The sequence below is a fragment of the Terrapene carolina genome, unplaced genomic scaffold, assembly GCF_002925995.2.
Source record: "Terrapene carolina triunguis isolate 2854851 unplaced genomic scaffold, T_m_triunguis-2.0 Scaffold42, whole genome shotgun sequence".
Taxonomy (NCBI): domain Eukaryota; kingdom Metazoa; phylum Chordata; order Testudines; family Emydidae; genus Terrapene; species Terrapene triunguis.
The window spans coordinates 43,910,483-43,931,276 of NW_020664393.1; positions in this window are offsets into that span (position 1 = coordinate 43,910,483).

The following is a 20,794-nucleotide window of genomic DNA, read 5'->3' on the forward strand; positions in this document are numbered from 1 at the left end:
TTTACATGAAAAGGAATGTACTATCAATAATCCAGCCCTGTGTTGTATAAATTTTTTAAATCTGGAGCCAGGATAGGTAAGGGAAGTTTGTTTGATCTGAATCAGGCAGAGAAGTAGTGTAAGATATAATCTGTTGTTGATAGGTCACTGCTCAAATGCTTCCGTTTGTGATGCCCTTATGTTTTAGTGACTGGTCTGCAATAAGGGAGCAATGCCTATTAATAAGGGCATCTGAAGAAGATTCTCCTGAAGGTGGAAGGTACTAGTTTTTTATACAGTGTATATAAAAACTAGTACCTTCCACCTTCAGGAAACTCTTCTTCAGATGCCCTTATATATATAAACTTCAGAAGGTTTGCAGGTTGACTTTGGCTGAAAAAAGCACCCAAAATGCTTATATGAAACTTTTCTGATTCTTGAGTTTGTAAAACTGACCAGGAAATTTAATCAGAAGAGGAATTACTGTGAAATTTCAGGTAATTCTTTCTTCTATTGCAGCCCAATAACCTTACTTATGGTATTTTTTCACTTCTATTTCCAGTCAGAACCAAGAAGTGTGAACATGCACAAAAGTAATCAGTTGCTTTAAAATTAGCTGAAAATATTTGAATCACAAGAGTTTCATCTTGAGATTTGCATCAAGGTCTGGGAAATGTTTTATCATAGCTGAACCAGTTCACCTCTCTCTGGCAGTCACCTCTGTATTTGGAAAATAAGGTCATGCTGGTGATGGTGTCTATGATCAGATCCTCACAGTGTGTTGGTGGAAAGAATTATTCTAATGAAGTTGTCATTTACCTTGGGCCCCGTAGAAAAGGTTTCCTATCTGCGAAATCACACAACTGTGAGACTGAACATTCTGGTACCTCAACTGAAAGATTCAAAAGACTGAGAATTGTGCTACATAGTGTGATCTAGTCTTACTAAAGTTCAGGTGTAAGCAAATATTTGCTTAGGACTCAGCCATACCATTTAAACATAGCCCCATGTTGAGGGTAGTGAGGAGCTGCATTGTACCATTAGGGAGCTCCAGCGATGCAATATACTTCTGTGTGCTACGACCACTGTATGATTTGATACAGAAGATTGGGAGGGCCATGCATGACCACTTCCCTTCCCAGCCCATTTGGGTCAATATGTGTCCCTAGCTTTGCCCGGAAAGTGCATTCGCTCCTAGAACCAAAAGGTCTCAGATTGTGACAAGCCCTTGAGGAGAGCCTGCAAAGGCAGGGAAGCTTCTTGAGTGGTCCCAGTGCAAAGTTGGTGTCTGTTGCATAATGTCACACCAACTGATATGAACTATCTAGCACTCACTCCTGCCAACCCCACTAACCCTTATTGCAGTTTCCCCCCTGGGGCCCATTGTTAATGTTTAGTGTCTGACCAGAGTCTACCAGCTGAAGAAGAGTTGAAATGAAGGGGAAAAAGTAAGATTACATTCCAGTAACTCCTCCTTAACTTGTAGCTCTTTTTAAAAAAAAAAAAAAATGTGGAATTTGGCAGGAGCTCCTCCGAAAAGATGTATTGCTTCCATTACGACATAGTGGTGTTTAATTATTCCACATCTTTTACCCAGTATGTTGTGGGCTTTACAAGAAGCAAAGAAAAACAGTTTGTCGGAGAGTAAAGGACAAATAGGCTACCCTGATTACTCTTTGACGGAGATTGATTCACTTGGGTGAGAGAAATCAACTTTGAAAATTCTTCTGCCTGTTTTTCTGAGCTTTTCTGGCCCTCGTGCATGTTGTTTCAGAATAAAAGCCTGCACTTGAGTTCCACACAAAAAGAACTATTGTGTTTGACCAAAACACAAAAAGAACAAAAGCTTCACCTGGAAAATGATGTTTAAGGAACTAAGGGCCAGATTCATTTGTATGCACCACCTGCTTTGTGCTGCTCTGGTGATACAATTCACTCATAAACCTGGCATACCTGGCCAGTTAAATTGGGTTTACAGCTGCTGCACATCTCTGGAGTGGCACAAAGCCAGCAAGCAGTAATATATCTGACCCTGGTAATTTAAAATGTAATTGGAAGCATTTAATTAAAGGTTTTTTACTTTTCTTTGGTATTTGCATCAATAATGAGGAGTTTAAAATATTTGATCCAACCAGATAAGGGCCAAATGATCAGCCAGGGGTGGAAAAGGTACACATCATGGTGCATGCAGTGTAACTTTAGCTCCCTTGGGGTCAAGATGGAATCTGCTCTCCAGAAGCTCTGACCAAGAAAAGGTGCACACAGGAATGCAGCAGGGAAACCCCACTTCCGCCCCAGGGGCACCTGTTCCAAACCCCCCCAGAGTGAACACACACCGGAAGAATACAATGAATATAGGAAAGCAAAATATTTATTCACACAGGAATGAATGGAGAAAAAAACAATAGTGGGAAATATAGGGAGAGCGGTAAAACAGGATTACATTCAACACTTGGCCCCACAGGCCTAGCGGTACCACAGTCCGAAAGGGCAGACACCGAGCAATGCGTCTACACTCAGAGTTCATGAGTCCTGGGCAAAGTTCCAGTCTGGCAGTGAGTCTTAGGTGCCAGTAAACTTCCCCCAACAAAGCCTTCTGCTGCTCATTGCAATCCCACACAGAGCACCAACCTCCCCACTTAACTAGCTAACAGCCTTCTTCCTTATTCCCAATGCAAGAGCACAAGCCCCAGTACTCAAAGCCCCATACAGCTCTGGGCAGCAGTGATACTGGGTCCAGCTCTGGTTTGTCCTTCTTGGGTGATTCCTGCCTGGCACAGTGCTCCTCCTGGCTTCTGTCCTGGGGCATCCCCGGTCAGTCACTTTGTCTCTCCCAGGTTTGGGCAGATTCTCAGCTGCTTCACGATGTGAGGGCCTGCTTGTTGTAGCCCTTTTGTCTGGAGCTCCACACACACACACTTTTTCACTCTCCCTCTCTCTACACTCCCCTTCTCCCTCTAAAACAGCACTTTCTCTTCCTGGAACAATCAGCACTTCCTTGCCCTCAGGATAAAGATTTAAATGGGCCATGCTCCATGAACCCCAACAGTTACACAGAATGACACATTTGTGTTTGCAGTCTGGGTAATTGTGCACATATATATTTTATTTCGAGCACAGGAAAATTACGGTCTTGCCTCGTCAAATGTATGCAAGTGTTTTTACAGGCACATCCAATGTGCTGGTGGATGAAAATTTGATTATAAATGGCACCATGTTAGAAACTCTGTGGCATCCTTGGTTATATGTACATGCAGGCTGCGTACTGTGACAAGGAGTTATTTCCATCCTTAGTTTACACTGTTATTGTGTGTAAACTCACTCATGTCTCTTTTTTGAGGGAGGAATCACAGATTCCATGCCTGTGCAACCCAGCTGCCATTAATTGACATGACATCAAAGAAGGCACTGAGTATGCACTGGGGACAGTTAATGAGGTGTTCCCTGATACTAGCCAACCAGAGATTAATTGCAAAGGAGTTATATGACCTGAAAAAGCCTCTTGGCTGACATGAAACTCAACAATTTGAAAGGGCAGCTAAATAGGCCCAAGACTAGAAGAAGAAGGAGAATCCATTTTGACCAAGCGAGCTCTCTACTTCCTCTGGAGCTCTAGGAGCTTGACACCACTAGTAGCAATCAGGAACAATACCCTTTTGCATATCCATTCTGTGATCAGGGATGATAGAATGATTGCTTTGCAAGAGAAAGTGTTACAGTATTTTTCAAAAGGCACCTACAGTATTTATAATGAGACACTATGTAACTTTCCCATATTACCCTATTTTCACACTCTGGAATTTGGTATGTTGCCTAGATGGGGCCTCTGTTCAGCTCCTCAACTTGTTTCCTGCACGTTACAAGGAATAGGGACAAAGTACCTCACTGATTATCTAACCTGGAAGAGAAAGTACTGTATCATATTGTGTAATGCCACTGTACAATATTCTATTACATTAATGCTCATTTCTTGGAAACAGTTGCCGTTATATCTAATATAAGCTGCTTTGTATAGCCCTCTTCAGAAATATTTATGTTCCTTGAAATGAATCAGTTTCTAAATAATTCAAGATTGTGATCTCCAATATTTATATATATTTTAGCAACAGTATTTTGAGGGGGGAAAGTCATTAGGCTTTTTAGATGCTGCTCTTGAAAAACATAAAGCTTCAAGAATTGAGGCTACAGAAGTACATTTAAGTGCTAAGTATAAAAAAGGTTGTAATTTTATCTGTAAAGTGATTGCTAAATGGAAATCAAAAAGGTCAGCTGCAATTCACTCCAGGGAATCAAGATTCTCACACTAAGTGATGCTGCAGGTGGTGTGCTGGTCACTGAAACACAATGTTTTTAATTAAATCATGAGTCTTCCTGAGGGACTATTGCATTAAAATCCAAGCAAATCTGACATAATGGCAAGATCTACATTCCTGGTTCTTAGTCAAGTCATTACATTAGTCTGTCGATTAGATCAGGAGGGAAGCATTTCAAATTACGGCAGCAGTTTTACAGAGTACATAATTATGGCAAGTTATGAATGACAGAAATTACTGCAGCTACAGTTTTCTTTTTTTCCTTTTCTCTCTCTCTCTCATGTGTGTGTCTTTTCTGACTGCTTCACTTCCATTATATTTTCTTTCACTTTAGTTTTCTGCTATTAATTAGCATCAATAAATGACTTAATTGCCATTTTGATATTTTTATTATTTTCTTAAGCAAACTATCACTCATCATTTGTCCGTGGCTGTTGTTGTTATTAATAGTCAAGCTACAATACTTCTTGATATATTTGTTCCTTTAACCTAGCAACAGTCTGTTTTTTTTCACTGTTTCAACCTCTATCTTCATAGTACCTCTTCAAAGCTATATAAGCAAATTATATTATTGCCTGAGCAAGTGTGAGTTTACACACTTACCGAGAGATTCATTTGAAGGAAGAGATCATGTATGCACATTATTATATAATCTCCCTAGGAGACATAATATATAGCATTACTAAGATAATGACTTTTTAGTTGATGCAGTAATTGTATCTGAAATTTGCATGGATTTGAAACATTGTCACTGATAGGAGGTTACATGAATTCTTCTGGTAGCAGTGCCATATCTTGCCCTAAATTTTAAACCTGACTGCTCATAGTAATTCAGTGTTAGGTAAGGGTTGGTTAAATTACACGGTGTAGGTGGTGGTTAAAATCTCCATTACAGCATTGGTTTAAGTTTTCATTAGAGTGTTCTTTCATGTTTTCATTAACTGGTGTTTAATTAATGCTGAATTACAATTGATTTCAAACAAAAGTACCTTTTGGTCAGTCTAACTACATTGAGTTCCAAAGTTCAAAATGACTGATCATTCCCCCCAGCAGTTGTTTAAGTTATTAAATTAGTAGGGGATGATTAGTTTTTGAAAAGTCTTGGGAAAGATGTGCTTCAGAGTGGACAGACTGGGCCAATGCCCTTGTCCTGTGTGGCATATTAGACTGAAATTCACTGCTCTACAGCCGAAATACTTCTGAAATAAATGTAGTCAAACTTTACTAATTCTGGGTCACTGAGAATGAAAATGATGCTTAAAATTGTTGATTAGCTCTAGTTTTCAAGATATGCTATTGGGTCAGTATATACGACCCTTGACTTGGGAATGGCGGAGGATAAGTGAGTTATAAAGGGAAGGGATCTCAATTTAAACCAGAAATGACTAAAATACATCTTTGACTGGATCTATGAATAAATCTATGACTGGGTTTGGACAGTACTTGCTTTTTAGGCAAAACAATGAATGATGCAATCTGAAGCTGGTATTGCATCATACATGATATGAATTGCAGCATGTTCTTCCTAGAAGTCATGGATGATGCAATCATAACGAAGCTTACATCACTCTGCTGAACAAATTGCCCTATATCAGCTCTAGAAATCATACAGTGTCGTGCTCTCTTATTTGTCAGTGTTTGATTTTGCAAAGGGACACATTTCTGTTTAGCCAAAGTGAGCAGAGATGCCTCATACTTGTGTGAACAGTGCAGATAACTTCTGCTATGTTTGTGGTGAAGTGACTTTTGCATCACAAAAGCACAGTATAACCACTATGGTTAAGAAAGCCTATCACCTTTATTTTGGCTGCAAAATTGGAGATCAGGACAAGAGGTGGGCCCCACACATATGCTGCAACACTTGTGCAACAAATCTTCACCAGTGGTTGAACAGGAAATGGGATAGTCGTGCAAGGGATTCCCACTACATCAAGAAAGATTGGCCACTCCGACAGTCATTGGAGCCTGGGAGGAAAAGTGTTCAGCATCCACCACTTGTTGAATCAAGGAAGATTTTGTTACCAACCTTACACATCAAGCTGGGTCTGATGAAGAACTTTGTCAAGGCCATTGACAAAACACAAGCAGCTTTCAAGTACCTCCATGGAAAATTTCCAAGGTTAAGTGAAGCTAAGATAAAGGAAGGTGTCTTTGTTGGTCCTCAGATTCGTGAACTTCTTCGAGATGATGCATTTGACCATGCACTGCATGGCAAGGAAAAGACGGCATGGAAAGCCTTCCAGTTAGTGGCAATAAATTTTCTCGGAAACAACAAGGCAGACAACTACAGGTTGTTGGTGGAAAACCTCCTCAAGGCATAGAAAAGCCTTGGTTGCAACATGTCACTAAAGATACATTTTTTGCACTCTCATCTAGATTTTTTTCCACCGAACTGCGGAGCAGTGAGCGATGAGCACGGCGAGCGATTTCACCAGGACATTGCAACAATGGAGAAACACTATCAGGGCAAATGGAGCCCATCAATGCTTGCAGACTATTGCTGGACAGTGACAAGAGACGCTCCATTTAATGAATACAAGAGACAAGCCAAGAAGCGCGGAGTAGACAGTGAATGGGACTAAACTATGTACAGAATAGTTTTTTGCCTTTTGTTTCAGAATAAATTTGATTTATATAACCCTTTTGCTGATTTTTAAAGTGTTCCATAAACAGGACAGGTGAAATATTATCATGTAAAGCAACCATAAACACATGAAAAGACCTAGGTTTACAATTTATGATTAAAACTCTACTATCTACACAATATACATAGACATAAAATGTAAAAACTTAAATATCTTAGAAACAGTAGCCAATCAGTTGTTTTAATTGTCATATTTGAATTCAGCACATCAAAATACATAATAAATAGCACATTTTATCTCTGAAGCAGACGACTTCTCAAAAATTGTAGACCAGTATTATCCAACAAGGTCCCTGGCAATTATATAGCAAAGCACAGCGGAGAGCTCCGCCCACACCTCACCAGCTATTGTCATAAACCCCGCTCCCATTTTTAGATGGCTAGAACACAAGACGTCTACAAAACCACAAATGCAAGGGAGCACAGAGCTAAGGCATGTAACAGTACATGCCCTTTGTTTCTTCACATGGAGGTTCACACATCTCTAATACAGTGCACATTATACACAATCACTGCCATATATGCAGTGTTAATCTGGAATTATTCCTTTTGTTTGTGTGAATTTATTAATATTACTAATGAAACCAATTTGGAAGGCGTTGGTAAGTCCAATGAGGGCAGAGAAATCATTTAACCAAAATCAGGAAAACTAGAAACGTGCAAAAAGAAAGAAGTTGTGATTCAGTTTGGGAAAATGCAACCTAATACAAAACAAATACACAACAGGAAAGGGAAATCTAGAAACAGTAACACCATAGAAGACTTAAGGTTGATAGTGAGCAGAAAATTAAAAATGAGTTTACAATGATATACTGCAGCAAAAAAGACTAATGCCATTTGTGTTACAAACATTGGGGTATCAGGGCGTGAAGCTGGGAGGTAGTGATCCCTCTTAAAACAGTTCTGATGTGACTTTTTCTGGAATACTGAGCACCTTAATTACCAGACTGATGATAACAAATTGAAGAGACTTCAGGGAAAAGCAACAGAAATGATATGGGGCCACTTTATGAGAAAAGATTAAAAGAGGTAAACATGTATAGCATAGCTCAGCAACAACTAAGAAGGACATGATTAAGTCTAAACATATTTGAAGAGTGCACCATCAAAGAGGACAGGAATTATTTAGGATGGTAAAAATGGGGCATAATGTGGGATGAAATTGAAAAGGGGAAAATTTCCTGAAAGTAAAATCTATTAGGCTGTGTAAATATCTTCCAATAAAATGGTGGAAACTCCATTGTTTGGAATATTTAAATTAGACTGGACAATCACCTTTTTACTTCTATGATTAACATTGAGAAGGAAGAAAACAAAGTAAGAAAGGATACAGCCGTGGGTATGAGAATGGACGTAAGGAGGAAGGGTAGTGTAGATACCAGTCTAACAGGTGATACTGGTGGTAGAATGTCTGTGCCTAATTGGGTAAAGAATGTGAGTGAAGCCAAACAGCAAAAATTAAGATGTTTGTACACCAATGCGAGGAGCCTAGGTAACAAAATGGAGGAACTAGAGCTACTGGTGCAGGAAGTGAAACCAGATATTATAGGGATAACAGAAACATGGTGGAATAGTAGTCATGACTGGAGTACAGGTATTGAAGTCTATGTGCTGTTTAGGGAAAACAGAAATAAAGGCAAAGGTGTTGGAGTAGCATTGTATATCAATGGTGAGGTAGACTGTAAAGAAATAAGAAGTGATGGAATGGATAAGACAGAGTCTGTCTGGGCAAAAATCACATTAGAAAAGAAAGCTACTAGAGCCTCCCCTGAGATAGTGCTTGGGGTGTGCTACAGACCGCCGGGATCCGATTTGGATATGGATAGAGACCTCTTTAATGTGTTTAATGAAGTAAACACTAATGGGAATTGTGTGATCATGGGAGACTTTAACTTCCCAGATATAGACAAGTGCTAGTAGTAATAATAGGGCTCAGATTTTCTTGGATGCGATAGCTGATGGATTCCTTCACCAAGTAGTTGAAGAACCAACAAGAGGGGATGCCATTTTAGATTTGGTTTTGGTGAGTAGTGAGGACCTCATAGAAGAAATGGTTGTAGGGGACAACCTTGGTTCGAGTGATCATGAGCTAATTCAGTTCAAACTAGATGGAAGGATAAACAAAAATAGATCTGGGACTAGGATTTTTTATTTTAAAAGGGCTAACTTTAAAGAATTAAGGAAATTAGGTAGGGAAGTAGATTGGACTGAAGAACTTGTGGATCTAAAGGCAGAGGAGGCCTGGAATTACTTCAAGTCAAAGTTGCAGAAACTACCAGAAGTCTGCATCCCAAGAAAGGGGAAAAAATTCATAGGCAGGAGTTGTAGACCAAGCTGGATGAGCAAGCATCTCAGAGAGGTGATTAAGAAAAAGCAGAAAGCCTACAAGGAGTGGAAGATGGGAGGGATTAGCAAGGAAAGCTACCTTATTGAGGTCAAAACATGTAGGGATAAAGTGAGAAAGGCCAAAAGCCATGTAGAGTTGGACCTTGCAAAGGGAATTAAAACCAATAGTAAAAGGTTCCATAGCCATATAAATAAGAAGAAAATGAAGAAAGAAGTAGGACCGCTAAACACCGAGGATGGAGTGGAGGTTAAGGATAATCTAGGCATGGCCCAATATCTAAACAAATACTTTGCCTCAGTCTTTAATGAGGCTAATGAGGAGCTTAGGGATAATGGTAGGATGACAAATGGGAATGAGGATATGGAGGTAGATATTACCACCTCCAAGGTAGAAGCCAAACTCAAACAGCTTAATGGGACTAAATCGGGGGGCCCAGATAATCTTCATCCAAGAATATTAAAGGAACCGGCACATGAAATTGCAAACCCATTAGCAAGAATTTTTAATGAATCAGTAAACTCAGGGGTTCTACCGTACGACTGGAGAATTGCTAACATAGTTCCTATTTTTAAGAAAGGGGGAAAAAAAGTGATCCAAGTAACTATAGGCCTGTTAGTTTGACATCTGTAGTATGCAAGGTCTTGGAAAAATTTTTGAAGGGGAAAGTAGTTAAGGACATTGAGGTCAATGGTAATTGGGACAAAATACAACATGGTTTTACAAAAGGTAGATCGTGCCAAACCAACCTGATCTCCTTCTTTGAGAAGGTAACAGATCTTTTAGACAAAAGAAACTCAGTGGATCTAATTTACCTCGATTTCAGTAAGGCATTTGACGCGGTTCCACATGGGGAATTATTAGCTAAATTGGAAAAGATGGGGATCAATATGAAAATTGAAAGGTGGATAAGGAACTGGTTAAAGGGGAGACTACAATGGGTCATACTGAAAGGTGAACTGTCAGGCTGGAAGGAGGTTACTAGTGGAGTTCCTCAGGGATCAGTTTTGGGACCAATCTTATTTAATCTTTTTATTACTGACCTTGGCACAAAAAGTGGGAATGTGCTAATAAAGTTTGCGGATGACACAAAGCTGGGAGGTATTGCTAATACAGAGAAGGACCGGGATATCATACAGGAAGATCTGGATGACCTTGTAAACTGGAGTAATAGTAATAGGATGAAATTTAATAGTGAAAAGTGCAAGGTCGTGCATTTAGGGATTAATAACAAGAATTTTGGTTATAAATTGGGGACAATCAGTTGGAAGTAACAGAGGAGGAGAAGGACCTCGGAGTATTGGTTGATCACAGGATGACTATGAGCCGCCAATGTGATATGGCCGTTAAAAAAGCTAATGCGGTCTTGGGATGCATCAGGCGAGGTATTTCCAGTAAAGATAAGGAGGTGTTACTACCATTATACAAGGCACTGGTGAGACCTCATCTGGAATACTGTGTGCAGTTCTGGTCTCCCATGTTTAAGAAGGATGAATTCAAACTGGAACAGGTACAGAGAAGGGCTACTAGAATGAGCTGAGGAATGGAAAGCCTGTCTTATGAAAGGAGACTCAAAGAGCTTGGCTTGTTTAGCCTAACCAAAAGAAGGCTGAGGGGAGATATGATTGCTCTTTATAAATATATCAGAGGGATAAATATCAGGGAGGGAGAGGAATTATTTAAGCTTAGTACCAGTGTGGACACAAGAACAAATGGATATAAACTGGACACTAGGAAGTTTAGACTTGAAATTAGATGAAGGTTTCTAACCATTAGAGGAGTGAAGTTCTGGAACAGCCTTCCAAGAGGAGTGGGGGCAAAAGACATATCTGGCTTCAAGACTAAGCTTGATAAGTTTATGGAGAGGATGGTATGATGGGATAGCCTAATTTTGGCAATTAATTGATCTTTGATTATTAGCAGGTAAATATGCCCAATGGTCTGTGCTGGGATGTTAAATGGGGTGGGATCTGAGTTACTCCAGAGAATTCTTTCCTGGGTGCTGGCTGGTGAGTCTTGCCCACATGCTCAGGGTTTAACTGATGGCCATATTTGGGGTCGGGAAGGAATTTTCCTCCAGGGCAGATTGGCAGAGGCCCTGGAGTTTTTCACCTTCCTCTGCAGCGTGGGGCACGGGTCACTTGCTGGAGGATTCTCTGCACCTTGAGGTCTTTAAACCATGATTTGAGGACTTCAATAACTCAGGCATAGGTTAGGGGTTTGTTACAGGTGTAGGTGGGTGAGATTCTGTGGCCTGCGTTGTGCAGGAGGTCAGACTAGATGATCATAATAGTCCCATCTGACCTTTGAGTCTATGATTCTGTGATCTGTAACTGCTTTTTCCTTTTATTCTGCAGCAAAGTTCATGTTACACATTGAATATAGCTTCACTTCACTGACACAGCGCTATTTAATTGGTCTTGTTTGATTTACTTTCTGCACGTTTCCATTAAATTTTGTTATAAAGTGAATACAGTGTCCATAAAAGATGCAAAATTGGTAGATCCCCACAGTCTCCTCCACCCTTCTCTGCCACTTTAGTGAGCTTCAGTCTGAACCTGGGGAAGTTGAGCACCCTACTTAAAAGTGTCAGAAAGTAAGTTTGATTCTTGGCTTCTCTGATAATTTGTCCCAGTTGTGGTGGAGATGTCTAATACTTGGAATAGTAGAAATGACATATTTTTTCCTAAAATTATTGTATATTACTACTTTCTGGTATTCAGTGGTATTATTGTAGAAGTATGTATTATGAGCTAAAAAAAGACATAGAACAGTAAGTGGTCCCTTTTCATCTTAGCACATAAAACATTTGGATTTATCTACAGCATACTGAAAAAATATTGACAAAAACCAGTTGAATTTGATGACACATTTATTGGTTACTAATATGAAAAAATGTGTATTGCAAATAGAGAAGACTACTACTGGAATACAGATTCTATTATCCGTATTGATTTATGTAACTTGTACCTCTATTAGCTCTGACTGGTGTAACTCTTCATTACTTATTGGTTTAGATGTTATTCAGTGCTTCTCTGCCAGCACACCACTGCCAAGAAATGATGAAAATGAAACAGTGAAGGGTTTTTGTTTGTGTTTTTTAAATCTCTTTTTTTTTTCACTTTCCACATTTCAGAACACACTTAACCTGTTCCTAAACAAATTGCTTATTCTGGTGAGCAAAGCTCTATTGTACTGTGTAAATTCCCTGAGGGGAAAACCACCAACTCCAAAGATCAAAGTGTTGATGAGCTAGTGGAATACTACAGCCAAACCATAGATAGATGGCTAGCCCCAAAACAACCTCTGCTCCACACTGCCAATGCAGTTATCTATCCAGTTGCACCAAATGAAGCAATAAGGCAGATAATTGGAAGTGCCTAAGGAATGAAATCTGCTCAGTCTCAGTCCATGAATTGCTAAAACACCAGCTACAAATCTCTGTTACAGCCCAAAAGGGCTTTTAGGACCAATGGAAGTGCTCTGTGCTGTGTTTTGTTGATCCAAAATTCTTAGATCTAGTCCCATTTGCTGCAAAGAGCTCTCAATCTACTTTTTCTAGAATCAGGAGTAATAATCTGATGCAATTTGGTCAGATCAGAAGTTCTTGAAGCTGTGTGAAACCCTGTGAAACTATCACTGCCACTCATTGCTAATAAGTCTAACAAAAGCATCTAGTTCATTTGGCAAAACTCTCATTAACTTCACTGGGGTTTTACCTGAGTAAGGACTGCAGGACCAGGTATATAACTAACATAACTAACCTCCCTAAAACTTTTTAAATTGGCTGTTCAATGTATATATTTTTAATTAATTTGGAGAGCCTGATTCAATATTATTTTGCATAAACATGTTGAATAACCTTTCCCAAATATAAAAATCATGATGGCAGAAAAATGATATTTTGCATTTGTCAGAATTTGCTGCATTTTGAAGAAATGCAATTTTGAACAAATTCACAATGCAATTTCTATTAAAAATGCAACTTAGATACATCCATTGCTGTCAACACTAAAGATCAGATTTCACAGGTAGGTGTACCCTATTGCCGTTGAAACTAATGGGAGTCACCTATGCATGTGTCCAAATGCAAGACTGATGCTAGATACAGTAGACATGATGTGTTAACGTGTTTATAGAACAATGATAAATATGGTTTGGTTTAGTAGCTTCCTTATGTAATGCAAGTACAATATGACATTATACTATGACACTTTCCCCCAGCTATTGCTTTTGTCTTATATTAGAAAGCTAATGTAGTAGCATAAAGAAATAACATACTGACTTGTAATAGCTATAGACTAAAAATAAAGTACCAAAAAAGAAAAGAAATTGCATTACATTCTTGAAATAGTATGAGGCTTGCACTATAGTAGAATACTTTGATTGTAAGAGACATATTTTAAATCTCAGTACAGTATGTTCTTGATGTACTTTTTTTTTTTTAAACACAGTAAGTAGGTTGTAGGCTTTGCGTTGGAGATACCATATGGAAAGCACTAATTTAATGGGAAATGATAAGCTGTGAATTGGATTCGTGACTCATGAGTCAAAATGCACAATAACACACCACAGTGATTTACTTAAATGCAGTATGTATATTTGTGTGCGTGCACATATATATATATATAGAGAGAGAGTTCATTACTTATTTAGCTTTGCAGTTGCAGTTTCTATTAGAAATGTATTGCTTTAAAAATAAACAGACATAGAACTAAATCCTATATCCCTTGTGCATCTGGGCAGTGCCATTAACATCAGTGGGATTACTCATACTGTAAAAGGGAAGCAGGATTTGGGGCCAGATCCAAAGCCAGTCAGTGGAAATCTTTCCATTGACTGCAGTGGGCTTTGGATCAAGCCTTTGGCCTGCAGCTACTAGGAACAACCAAGAGAACTGACGTATGTAAAAGGACTCCAAACATAGCCAGTTCATTATAGCTTTCTTTAGTCACAATGGACACTTTTGTATTGAAAATCCCCACTTTCTAAGAAAAGGTTTTAGGACAATTTTTGTCCATCTTAATATTCTGGCAATGGGTAGGTGGAGTTGGTAGGAGGGAGATGAAATTATAACCATTCTTTTGTTGATTTGGTTTAATACATATTTTAAGAGTTATCAACAACTGACTGGGTTAGTGTTGCATAGAAATCTTAAGGATTTTAATCTTATTTACTGTGTAGTAATAATAATAATAATAATAATTAATAAAACCCCACCCTGATACTATTAGCTATTAACTTCCTTAAAACTGAGTGTGCTTTTATTGCAAAGTAAATTTTAATAATGCAGCAGCAAAATGTTTAGCCAGGAGATTTTGTTTCTATTTTTTTTTTTAAGTTTAGTTTTAGTTTTGCATAAACACATGTCCAGAAGTAATATAGAAAGAGAGGGAATGTATTATGCACAAAAACAATTAAAACAAATATATTTATATGATGTAAACAGACTCGCAACTTAGTATCTTAGGCTAACAAACAAACCTATCTTGTAAAATGTCTCATCCTGAAAGACTCGGGAAGTCAACTTCTGTTGAATACAAATATTCCCCCAAAAATATGACTAAAGGTAGGAGGAAAGTTATAGATATTTAGGGTCAGATTCTTCCACCTATCCTCCTGTTCCATAGTATTTGACTTCATGAGTAGTCCCATTGAAACCAATGGGTTCACTTGTGGAGTAAGGCGCCCCTCAGTGTAAATGTATGTCTGGTAAATCTGGTCTAATGAGTGACGGACTGGAAATATCTTAACTGGCTGAATCAGAAATAAGATTAAGAATGGAATTCTGGCCTATTGTAAATGATAAAACTCTATTGATTCAATACCGTCAGTATTTCACTCCAAGAGTATTGAGGTTTTGGTTCACAAAACATTCACAAATCTGTCCATTGACTGCAAATGTATTTGTCTTTCATAAGTATTTGCTGAATGAGTTAGTTGAATATTTTTCAGATTCTTTGCTCTCAAAGTGCCCACGGATTTTTCACTGTGGCTATTTACTAGTTGTTCATGGTATGCGATTGGTCATATGTTATTGTCTTTTCTCCCTGATTGAATCATAGAATCATAGAATATCAGGGTTGGAAGGGACCTCAGGAGGTCATCTAGTCCAATCCCCTTCTCAAAGCAATAGGAATAACAAATTATGAACAGCAAATAACAGGCAGTGAATAATGAATAATGCAATTCTGGTAAGAATTTGAGACAATTTATTGATTCACAAGGTTTTCATAAATTCCCAGCAGTCATCAGAATATTTGAAAATGATAAATAACATGATCGCATGAACAGCAGCAAAAAAAAAAATCACAAATGTGTTTTTTTCCATTATTTGACCAACTCTGAAAGATTTAATGTATTACTCTGTCACTATTTTATTTCCCAATTATTTATTTTCCCCATTAATGCAGGATTTTCAGTAGTCTCATTTCTGTAGTGACACTCATTTTCACTGTTCAGGTACATACCCAATGTCATTACTTTTGCTGCTTGTCAATGTCTATCAGTGAATTTTTCACTAATTAGTATTCCTTGCTCTAGGAATAAGCCATATTATTAGTGTAAATGCGAAAGATGAAGTCTCCATGAGAAAGTTCTAGCCCATATAAAATACAGTTCTCTTTGATGTTTAATAGGTTTATTTCACTTTTATATAATGCATTTATGACAATAGTATAATGGTTGATAAATGTCTAGAGGCAACATATTTTTACCTGCATCCCTGTGGCATTTTCTTGCAGCCAGGTAGAAAGATACATGAAGAAAAATAGGACATGATTTTCAAAGCACAGTGGATCAGTAAAAATAACATCATATTCCTAAGGATGTCTCTTCAGATATTAATGTACATTAGTACAATACTCTAATCCAGCTGCAAGCAATGAGATGAGACATATTTTATGAGCAGTCCTAAGGGAGGACCTACAGTGGTTCAAAACATAGTATATTTGCCTCTGGTATCACACATAGCATATGTCATACATGTCATGAAAAGCAGAACAGGCTGTTTGTTCCTCCTGTGTTTCACTTGACAGTGACAATGTATTTCAGACTCAGAGTGAGTTTACAATTCTTTTTCAATTATGTCTGAACAAACTCCAGCATTCAAATGGCAGGTGAGAGATGGATGAAAGTGATAAAAAAGAGAATGTTGTGTCACAGTGAAGGGGGAAAAAAGCAAATCTGTTAATGCTGTACCATCTCCTCTTACTTGAGCTCCAGAAAGCATATTTGCTCCTTGTCTGGAATTGATGATAAAGCTTTATAATCAATATCAATGTTTTAGAATATAGAACCTACAACAATGACTCGTTGCAGGGAACTTTTAATGATAAGCCTTTAATTGTAGACTTTCATTTTCTATAAACAAATGTGAAGTAAAATATGTCTACTGGTAAAGAAAGAAGCAGCTTAATGAATAAAAGAACAAGTCAGAATGAACTGAAATGTCACAAAACATGATCTTAAATATTATTAGAGAGTACTGACAAATTCAATAGCACTATATAAGCATAACGAAAGGAAGAATTGGTTTGTAATTAAAGCACAGAACTGGGAGTTAGGAGATTTGGGTTCCTTTCTTAACTTTGCTACAGACTTTCCAAAGTAAGTCACTTAACTAATCGGCACCTCACTTCCTCATCTTAAAGTTGGGATAGTGATACTACCTTACTTCCCTGAGGAGTTAGGAGATAATGAAAAGTGCCATATAAGAGCCAGGTATTATTGTTAAGCATGTGTTTAAGTTTAACCATAAGAACAGTCCTATTGACCATGGGTGACATTTTCAAAATGCTCAGCACTGACCTGGTTTTGCTCCTAGCTGACAACAATTGGCGATGTACTCTTGACTTCCATAGGACCACTGTTGGGCCAGTGCTGGGTGGGTTTGAAAACCCTGCCCTACAGCATCACAATGGAGGCATGATATGAGTCTTCCTATTGTGTACTATGGTGCCACAATGGCAGCATTGAAAAGGCATGTGATATGGTCGTGTCGGGGTATTGAGGGGCTCTTGCGATTTTGCAATAAAACACAGGCAGCTCTGGAATTTTGCCTGAGCCTCCTCTAGTTTACCCATGGTCCACTAGAGGCCACTTGTGCTGCTGCTGTGGTAGCAGCAGACTAAAGTATTGGTGTGTGTCTGGGCGTTCTGAACGGGCCAGGCACAGCACAACCAAGTCAGCCCCATTTCTGAGCTGGGCAGCAGCAATCTTACCCTCCCACAACAGTGTCGGAATGGGGACCTAATGGATGTATGAGCTCAGCCCAGTCCCCTTCAAAAGACGGGGCAGGCCGGAGGTAGGGGGCAGCTGCTGGAGCCTGTAGGGGTTTGGGGTAGAGGAGGGATGAGTGGGGGTTTGGGAGCCTGTGAGTGGGAAGAGCTCTGGGAAGTGAGAGGGAGGGGAGTACGTTCACAGGAGAGCTGAGGCCTATGTTAGTGTGTGTACAGTTTAAAGTTGAATTTTAAATCTGTAATTGTCCCACACATTTGTAAGTCCCCTCCCTGTCTTCCAAAAGTAAACCAAACATATGGATTAATCTGTTTTACTTTGTTTTATTTTATTTCCTGGTTGAGGCCTAAGGATGCAATGAATTCTGCTAGAGCCGACACATGGAAAGTTCTTCTGAAATCACTGGTAATCTGCATGGTCACATGGATCCAGCTCATTGACCACATTCCAGGGTTGGACTCTAAAGCCCAGCTTTTACAAGTATTTAGGTGCCTAAAGATGTGGATAGGTACCTAAGGTGGCATCCACAATGGGTCTTAAGCATTACAGTGTTGTGTGTCACAATGCCCAACTTTTACATGTACAGAAAATCCTGTAGCAAGACTGTGATCCCAAGAGCCAACTTAGGCACTTAGACTCCCTATACAATAAATGGGGAGAGATGGGGCCTAAGAATGTGATCCACACAAGCCAGCACATTAGGCAGGGAGGTGCCTAAACTAGCCAATGGGAGATGCTGACCAAAGGGATGTGTGCTAAGCCCTGCTCTCTCTTGGAGTTAGGCAGCTCCGGGCAGCCTGGACTTAGGGGCCAATCTCCACTCAGCGATCCACAAATGGGAAACAAATGAAGTTAGGTAGCTTAGGTGTCTAAGCAGCTTCTTATAGGAAATGAGTTAGGTGGCTGCTTCACTCCTCAAAATGTGGGCAGAGGAAGTGGTGGTGGCGAGGCCCACCTTATAACTTTTAGCCCAGTGGCTAGAGAACTCTCCTGAGAGGTGGGAGGATTTGAACAGAGGTCTCCCTCCTCTCAGAGTTCTCTAACTGCTGGCTAAAAGTTCTAAGATAGCCAGGGGCACCACCACTTGTTCTTCCTTCTCTTCCTGATTTTGAATGTGACTGAATCTGGTAGGTGAGCTCAGAGGGGCACCTACTAGATCAGATCCCTGCATGCAAAAAGGCTGAATGCCTTTCTTCCCATGGATGGTGGATCTGGGGCTCAGGCAGGAGATAGGCATCCAGACAAGTGAGGCAGCGGAACATATGTGCTCAGAGGCAGAAACTTAAGCACATAGGGAACTTTTATGGTGAAAAACATAGGTGCCAAGTGAGTTTAGGTGCCTACAGGGTTTGGTGGGAGTTTTGTGGAGTCCTCCCTAGGAGCTTTAGAAAATCCCACTAGACACCTTTCTGCATCTGGGCCGTTAAATAAATTAGTAGGATTTTGATATGGGATCTAAATTATCTGATGTCCCCTTACAGTCAGTGCCACTCTGTACAACTTGGAATCAGTACTGCTGTCTTTGGTCAGTTTTAATCCCTGTTTGATGGCCAGGTCATTCCAATGCAATATGTTTGCAAAATGAGTCTCTCAGTCCCTTTCTGGCACTTGTGAAACATAGAAGGTGGCAGCAGAATATAGCATTTGAAATGAGCTGAAAGTGCTCCTGTCAAAATAATTTTTTTCCGTGAAGAATTTCATATGGTGCTGCTCTATACCATGTTGGGATAAAAAGAAATAGAAATATGTTAAAAACATATATACTTCTTGTGCACTGAATAAAGCATTTTATAATTATTTTTTTGGAGAATCTGCTCCCTTTTCAACCCCTGATTTTAGAAAAGGATGAAAATTCTCTATTGTCACTGAAATCTCTCCCTCTTCCAATCCAGATTTTATAAACTGGTAAGTAACTGTTTCCCTTTATATCTCCAAATGTTTCCATTTTGTATGGCTTTCCCCTTTTTTAAAAAAATGCCCTTCTGTCTTATAACAGCTCTCAGCCTCTAGCCAAGCATTTTTAAGCACTGGATATCCAAGTACCTCCTGGGGATTTCATCATGCAAGACATATAATACTTTCAACACAAATTTAGCATAACCTAGAGCTCTAGTTTTTTTTCTATTGAGATACTGCACCAGCTGATTTAACTGAAAGAGTACAATTGATAAGAAGGGTTTGCAGCTAGTAAAATGAAGTGGTTGTAAATCTGGCTTTTCCATTGCAGTTTTTCCATTTACGTTACTTAAGATTCCTATTTTAAAAAGTCAGTTTTACTGAATAAAGTCTGTTCATTAAAACTTTTTGCAAAGATGTTGAATGTGTTTAAACCACATAATAATGCATATGAAAGATGTCAGGTTTGCAGCTATTAATTTTAATGCCTGCAAATGCAACTTCTTTTCAATTTCCTTTACACATTTTTAACTGTAAATCCCCTAGGAAGGGGAAAAAAATCCGCTTTAATCAACAGACACAAAGCTGACGGTAAAATCATCACCTCCTTCTACTACTTCATCCGTTTTTCTCTCCCTCCTCAAGACACTTTACTGGCTCCATTCATTCCTGCAGATCTTAACTTCAAGTCTCAATCATCATCCTCACCTCCAGATCTTTAAATAGCTCTGGTGCAGTCTGCATTTCAGATTTCATCTTCTCCTGCTTCCCTGTTCATGCTTTATGCTTGCTCAACTCACTCCTCTTGCCTGACTATTCCTTTGTAACCTTCCATGCGGGACTTCATGATGCCCACTGTACTAAGTACAGCCTCCCTCTTCCTCCTTCTGTGTGCCAGGAGCCACCCCTTTCCTCCTTCAAACCATTTCTAACATTCACTTCTTTTGGCTGGCCTTCTGTCACCAATCTCTACTCTAGTGCAATCCACAGCCTCTGTCACCAATGATTATATTAGACAAAAGAAAAAGCAAATATCCAAATTGTACATGCAAGAAGGAAACCTCTGAAATTGCAACATTAGATCTTGACAAGTTTTCCGTTTCCTGTTGTCTCCCTCTTCCCCAGTGTCAGTCATCATTTGTCTGACATTATCGGTCTAATTTCGGGCTCAATTGTGCCTGAAAGGAGATGCTAGATTTGGTGTGAAGCTGAACCACTCCAATGGAAGATCTAGGAGTTAACTTGCCTCAGGGAGCCATGCTTCCCGCATCTCCATGGTGCACAGAAAAGATCAGCCAGTGCTTTACCCCTTCGGGATGCAGCATGTGTGCCCCTCTATGGCTTTCTAGCTAAACTAGTCAGTGGATGGGTGAGGCAGGG